This window comes from Entelurus aequoreus, linkage group LG02, assembly GCF_033978785.1.
Source record: "Entelurus aequoreus isolate RoL-2023_Sb linkage group LG02, RoL_Eaeq_v1.1, whole genome shotgun sequence".
NCBI classification, from domain to species: Eukaryota; Metazoa; Chordata; class Actinopteri; order Syngnathiformes; family Syngnathidae; genus Entelurus; species Entelurus aequoreus.
In genome coordinates, this window is record NC_084732.1 from 81,538,226 (window position 1) to 81,546,272 (window position 8,047).

An 8,047-nucleotide genomic window follows, 5' to 3' on the forward strand; every position below is an offset into this window, starting at 1 on the left:
GGTCTACTGAAAATGTGACCAAATCTGCTGGGTCAAAAGTATACTGTGGGGGGGCGTGGCCTGCGGGCCTGCAGCGAAGCAGGGTGTGCCGGACCGGCTTCGAGATCAGCGACAGGTGCGTAGATGACACAGGTGAGAGTGTTTGTCTGATCACCTGTCGCTCTGTTAAAGGCAGCCGTCGGGAAGGAGAGAGGAGAGTTGTTGGTGGTGGAGAATTGGCAGTCGGAGCACGAGCGAGAGGGAGAGCGGAGACGGTGGGAAAACCATTCGTGTGCTCACGGGCGATTTTGACAGACACAAGACATTTGCTGAAAAGCATAAAAGAACATTTATTGTAAAATAAATCATTGTGTGCAAAGAGGATTGAAGCTGTCATGTCCGTCATTGGTGGTCCAAGGAACCCGGAGGGAGGAAGACCTCCACATTTGGTTTGTCCTCGTGCGTAAACTTACGGATCATGGTTTTCAGCGTCTTATTTAGCCGCTCCACCAACCCATCTGTTTGTGGTTTGAAGGCCACGCCCCCCCACATATACATACAGCAATGTTAATATTTGGTTACATGTCCCTTGGCAAGTTTCACTGCAAGTAAGCACTTTTGGTAGCCATCCACAAGCTAAATGTTGAATTCTTGACCACTCCTCTTGACAAAATTGGTGCAGTTCAGCTAAATGTGTTGGTTTTCTGACATGGACTTGTTTCTTCAGCATTGTCCACACGTTTAAGTCAGGACTTTGGGAGGGCCATTCTAAAACTTTCATTCTAGCCTGATTTAGCCATTCCTCTACCACTTTTGAAATGTGTTTGGGGTCATTGTCCTGTTGGAACACCCAACTGCGCCCAAGACCCAACCTCCGGGCTGATGATTTTAGGTTGTCCTGAAGAATTTGGAGGTAATCCTCCTTTTTCATTGTCCCATTTACTCTCTGTAAAGCACCAGTTCCATTGGCAATAAAACAGGCCCAGAGCATAATACTACCACCACCATGCTTGACGGTAGGGATGGTGTTCCTGGGATTAAAGGCCTCACCTTTTCTCCTCCCAACATATTGCTGGGTATTGTGGCCAAACAGCTCCATTTTTGTTTCATCTGACATCACATGGACAAAGATAAGACCTTCTGGAGGAAAGTTCTGTGGTCAGATGAAACCCATCCATCCATTTTCTACCGCTTGTCCCGTTCGGGGTCACAGGGTGCTGGAGCCTATCTTAGCTGCACTCGGGCGGAAGGCGGGGTACACCCTGGACAAGTCGCCACCTCATCACAGGTCAGATGAAACAAAAATGTTAAATCTAAATCCAAATGTGAGCGCTAGATGTTAAATGTGAGCGTTAAATGTTAAATCTAAACCTAAATCTTGAATCTAGACCTAAACGTTGAATCTAGACCTAAATGTTGAATGTAAAACTAAATGTTAAATCTAAACCTAAATGTTAAATCTAGACCTAAATGTTGAATCTAAACCTAAATGTTGAATCTAAACCTAAATGTTGAATCTAAACCTAAATGTTAAATCTAGACCTAAATGTTGAATCTAAACCTAAATGTTGAATCTAGACCTAAACGTTGAATCTAGACCTAAATGTTGAATGTAAACCTAAATGTTAAATCTAAACCTAAATGTTAAATCTAGACCTAAATGTTGAATCTAAACTTAAATGTTGAATCTAAACCTAAATGTTAAATCTAAACCTAAATGTTACATCTACACCTAAATGTTGAATCTAAACCTAAATGTTGAATCTAAACCTAAATGTTAAATCTAAACCTAAATGTTACATCTAGACCTAAATGTTGAATCCAAACCTAAATGTTGAATCTAAACCTAAATGTTACACCTAAACCTAAATGTTAAATCTAGACCTAAATGTTGAATCCAAACCTAAATGTAGAATCTAAACCTAAATGCTACATCTAGACCTAAATGTTGAATCTAAACCTAAATGTTTAATCTAAACCTAAATGTTAAATCTAAACCTAAATGTTGAATCTAAACCTAAATGTTACATCTTGACCTAAATGTTGAATCTAAACCTAAATGTTACATCTAGACCTAAATGTTGAATCTAAACCTAAATGTTGAATCTAAACCTAAATGTTAAATCTAAACCTAAATGTTGAATCAAAGCCTAAATGTTATATCTAGACCTAAATGTTAAATCTAAACCTAAATGTTGAATCCAAACCTAAATGTTACATCTAAACCTAAATGTTGAATCTAAACCTAAATGTTACATCTAGACCTAAATGTTACATCTAAACCTAAATGTTGAATCTAAACCTAAATGTTGAATCTAAAGCTAAATGTAGAATCAAAACCTAAATGCTACATCTAGACCTAAATATTGAATCTAAACCTAAATGTTGAAGCTAAACCTAAATGCTACATCTAGACCTACATGTTGAATCTAAAGCTAAATGTAGAATCAAAACCTAAATGCTACATCTAGACCTAAATATTGAAGCTAAACCTAAATGCTACATCTAGACCTAAATGTTGAATCTAAACCTAAATGTTGAATCTAAACCTAAATGTTGAATCTAAACCTAAATGTTACATTTAGACCTAAATGTTAAATGTAAACCTAAATGTTGAATCTAAACCTAAATGTTGAATCTAAACCTAAATGTTACATCTAGACCTAAATGTTGAATCTAAACCTAAATGTTCAATATAAACCTAAATGTTACATCCAAACCTAAATGTTGAATCTAAACCTAAATGTTACATCTAGACCTAAATGTTACATCTAGACCTAAATGTTGAATCTAAACCTAAATTTTATATCTAAACCTAAATGTTACATCTAGACCTAATTGTTACATCTAGACCTAAATGTTGAATCTAAACCTAAATTTTGAATCTAAACCTAAATGTTGAATTTAAATGATAAATGTAAATCTTAATTCTTTAATGTGACCGCCAAATGTTAAATCCAAACCAAAACATTAAATCTAAACCTAAAGGTTTATTATAAATTGTAGATGTAAATGTGCGCGCTAAATGTTAAATGTAAACCTATATGTTAAATCTAAATCTATATCTAAATGTGAGTGCTAAATTACTCGCCAAATGTAAAAATTAATATTTATAGAATGTCAATATTCCACCAATCCGACGCCTCTCAGCCGCGGAAGAAGGGAACATGACAGATGCTTCATGACAAATAATGCCCAAAAAATGGCATCTTTTAAAAAAAAAAAGTTAGCTCCAAACCTAGCCAAAGTTGTAGTCAAAAAATTTGGCCAGGAGGACGGCTTTGGCACGTAATTAAGACCGTTCATAAAACGGCACATCCGTCAAAAAGAGGCTTGAAGATGGTCTGTAAAACAAAATCTATGCAAGATTTTGAGCAAAGAAGACCACAAGGAAGTGTTTTAAAGGTAGGAAAAAAATCATAATATGACCGCTGTCAATAAAATTAAAGTGCAAATTAAAATACAGCTTAACCAATTTACTTTCTGCGCTTTAAAAACGTATCTTTGAGTTTAGCTCCATACTTCTTCTGTTTGTTTGATATAGTCATTACTGCCACAAGTGGTGGAAAAGTGTATTGCAGCTGAGTGCCCCTGCAGCCCATCCAAACAACAGCTGAGAAATATATATTTTTTGCGGCCCTCTAAGGGGCGCTGGCGGTCCAACAATAGGCTCTACTGTAAAGTTCAAAACACTGAAAATCCACAAGGAAGTTTTTTAGATGTAGAAAAAAAAAATCATAATATGCATGTTCTTTTGTATTGTTGTGCCGTAGGTTAGAGTTCTTGGTGCACCCAAAGGGAGATAGGTTACCTCAGAGATGAAGCATTTTCTTATGGAATGTACAAAACTTGGCATGGGTTAGGGTTCAAAAGTTTTTAAAGAAGTTTTGGTCTGTAAGGGAAAAACTTTTTGACTGACACCAGCAAGAAGTTACATTTCTGATCCAGTTCCATAAACACGTACAAAAAAAAGATAATGAATGATATTAAAATGTAGGGTTTATTGCTAGGGAAACATGTTTCGACAGCGTCACAAATTAATTTAGAAGGAACGAAACAGATAAGAAATAAAATCATGCGACCTGGATGAATGGAACTATTTTATTTATGGGTACATTTTTGTTTTTAATTCAAAATTAAAGGTAACTACAACATTTTGTCAATAAATATTATGTATTTCATACTACATTTGGTTGAAATTGAGCAAATCTGTCTCTTTTTTCTTAACTAAAAAAACAATTTGCAAGTACAAAAACTATTTTCTGCAAGTAGAAAAAAAACAATTTGCTAGTAAAAAAAAAATCAATTCTTTAATCAAAAAACAATTTGCAAGTATACAAACAATTTTCTTCGATTAAAAAAAAGCTCACGGTATAAAAACAATTTTATTTTATTTAAAAAAAACGATTTGCAAGAATAAAACTAATTTTCTTTCATTAAAAACGATTTGCAAGTATAAAAACACATTTCTGCAAGTAAAAAAAAAAGATTTGCAAATAAAAAAAACTTTTTTTCAATTAAAAAACGATTTGCAAGTATAAAAACAATTTTCTTTGATCAAAAATACAATTTGCAAGCATCAAGAATATTTTCTTTAATTAAAACGATTCACAAGCATAAACATATTTTTTAAATTGAAATAAAAAGAATATTTTTGTTAGGATCCGCTGCTCGGATCACAATTTGTTTACACTTTTGCGTCACGTGTTTGTTTCTGTTGCCATGACTGCAGATTTTACTCACCTGCCTCTGATCAGCGTTCGGGACGCGCACCTGTTGCCCGAGCACTGATCAGAGGGCTATTTAGTCTTTGCCCGGGCCTCACTCGGCCTGGCTTCCTAATTTGCTTTCATGCAACAACTAACGACCACCTTGTTTCCTGTTAGCTCTCATGCTATATTATTTTGCTTACTAGCTCCCACGCTAGTCGTTTTTGTTTTTCTCTTGTCTGATTTAGTTCTAAAATAAATCATTTTTCTACCTGCAAGCTGTGTCCGAGCCCGTCTGCATCCTTGGGAGAACACCTCGCACCACGACGCGACCCGGTCGTTTCAGTAGGAAGCCAGCAGCAAGAAGTTCTCCCGCAACGAGCACGTCGGAGGAGATGGACGAAGGTGCGTGGATGGTGTTGCGAGCAATGGAGGCGGAGACTCTCCGCTATTCCCCCTCGGAGCGCCAGGACCTGATATGGGGTCCTAACGGAAAGTTGGTCCCAATCCACTCCGTTTGGCCCGAGGACATCGCCACACCTCCGCACCACCGGACGCGTCAGCGAAGACGGAAGCCACCAAAGAGGTCTTCACTTCGCTGCCAAGACGCGCCACTCCCACAGACTCCTCCACCGGTACACAGTAAGCAATATTCAGCCCAAGATTCACCTCTTCAAAGGTCTGTTAATCTCATCAACTACCTTACCGAAGACTGTTATGACTGGCCTGTCAATCACTGGGACTGCAGCGATGACGTCATTCCGCCGGCACCCCCTGATGACACGCCGCTTGATGACGTTGTCCCGTCCATTTTGGATGACGTCATAGACAAAGACTTTTTTAGACATCATGTCAATTCTTCCTGCCAGCCATTTTCAAGTAACCTTAACTCTGCGATTAATCATTATCAGGACATTTTTTTAAGGACTAAGTCTAGTCAGTCCCAGTCTCAAGTGTGGGGTGACAATAGACAGTTTGGACAATTTAGAGGAGAGGATTCAGCCCTCCCCCTGACCACCCTCCACCCACCCTTGAAGACGGTTCCAGTCCGCAAGGAGCGCGTCTGGGATCCGCTTCTTGAGGGGGGGGCTAGTACTGGGAGCTGTGCGAGTGGGGTGGCACAACGGCGTGCTAAGCCGCAACCTCCTGCTCGGCCACCGCCACCAGTCCGACGGCCTGCTAAGCCGCAACCGCCAGCTAGGCCACCTGCACCTAAGCTAGCGCCAAGGCTAAGGCTAGCACCAGCTCCACCACAGGTTCCAATACCTGCACCTCGGCTGGTTCCCACACCAGTACCTGCACCTCGACTGGTTCTCACACCAGTACCTGCACCTCGGCTGGTTCCCACACCAGTACCTGCACCTCGGCTGGTTCCCGCACCAGTACCTGCACCTCGGCTGGTTCCCGCACCAGTACCTGCACCTCGGCTGGTTCCCGCACCAGTACCTGCACCTCGGCTGGTTCCCGCACCAGTACCTGCACCTCGGCTGGTTCCCGCACCAGTACCTGCACCACGACTGGTTCTCGCACCAGTACCTGCACCATGACTGGTTCTCGCACCAGTACCTGCACCACGACTGGTTCTCGCACCAGTACCTGCACCACGACTGGTTCTCGCACCAGTACCTGCACCACGACTGGTTCTCGCACCAGTACCTGCACCACGACTGGTTCTCGCACCAGTACCTGCACCACGACTGGTTCTCGCACCAGTACCTGCACCACGACTGGTTCTCGCACCAGTACCTGCACCACGACTGGTTCTCGCACCAGTACCTGCACCACGACTGGTTCTCGCACCAGTACCTGCACCACGACTGGTTCTCGCACCAGTACCTGCACCACGACTGGTTCTCGCACCAGCACCGGCTGCCACGACAGCGACTCCGGCTGCCACGACAGCGACTCCGGCTGCCACGACAGCGACTCCGGCTGCCACGACAGCGACTCCGGCTGCCACGACAGCGACTCCGGCTGCCACGACAGCGACTCCGGCTGCCACGACAGCGACTCCGGCTGCCACGACAGCGACTCCGGCTGCCACGACAGCGACTCCGGCTGCCACGACAGCGACTCCTGCTGCCACGACAGCGACTCCTGCTGCCACGACAGCGACTCCTGCTGCCACGACAGCGACTCCGGCTGCCACGACAGCGACTCCTGCTGCCACGACAGCGACTCCTGCTGCCACGACAGCGACTCCTGCTGCCACGACAGCGACTCCTGCTGCCACGACAGCGACTCCTGCTGCCACGACAGCGACTCCGGCTGCCACGACAGCGACTCCTGCTGCCACGACAGCGACTCCTGCTGCCACGACAGCGACTCCTGCTGCCACGACAGCGACTCCTGCTGCCACGACAGCGACTCCGGCTGCCACGACAGCGACTCCTGCTGCCACGACAGCGACTCCTGCTGCCACGACAGCGACTCCTGCTGCCACGACAGCGACTCCGGCTGCCACGACAGCGACTCCGGCTGCCACGACAGCGACTCCGGCTGCCACGACAGCGACTCCGGCTGCCACGACAGCGACTCCCACGGCGACATCTCAGCGACCTCGAGTGGTCCGGCGGCGCAAGCGGAAAGCAGGTCCCCGCATGCAGCCCTCGAGGACTCAGAGGCTACTGAGATTCTGGCGCCACTCACGCCCACCTTCTCGGCGGCCACGAATGTGGCCTTACCGTGGTCGCCCGCCTCGCCCGCCTCGCCAGCGGCGGCGGCGTTCCATTCGCCGCCGCCACCTGACCCTTCCCCGGTGGATTCGGGGACACGTGGCCTGGCGACCCACCACCAAGTCACCCCCCCGCCCGCCCTTGACTCATGAACTATTGCTTGTTTTTTTTGGGTTCCAGTTGTTTTTTTGTTTTCAAGGGACATCTGGAATCTGTCCTTTTAGGGGGGGGTACTGTTAGGATCCGCTGCTCGGATCACAATTTGTTTACACTTTTGCGTCACGTGTTTGTTTCTGTTGCCATGACTGCAGATTTTACTCACCTGCCTCTGATCAGCGTTCGGGACGCGCACCTGTTGCCCGAGCACTGATCAGAGGGCTATTTAGTCTTTGCCCGGGCCTCACTCGGCCTGGCTTCCTAATTTGCTTTCATGCAACAACTAACGACCACCTTGTTTCCTGTTAGCTCTCATGCTATATTATTTTGCTTACTAGCTCCCACGCTAGTCGTTTTTGTTTTTCTCTTGTCTGATTTAGTTCTAAAATAAATCATTTTTCTACCTGCAAGCTGTGTCCGAGCCCGTCTGCATCCTTGGGAGAACACCTCGCACCACGACGCGACCCGGTCGTCTCAATTTTAAGTATAAACAAAATTTTCTTTGATTGAAAAAACGATTTACAAGTA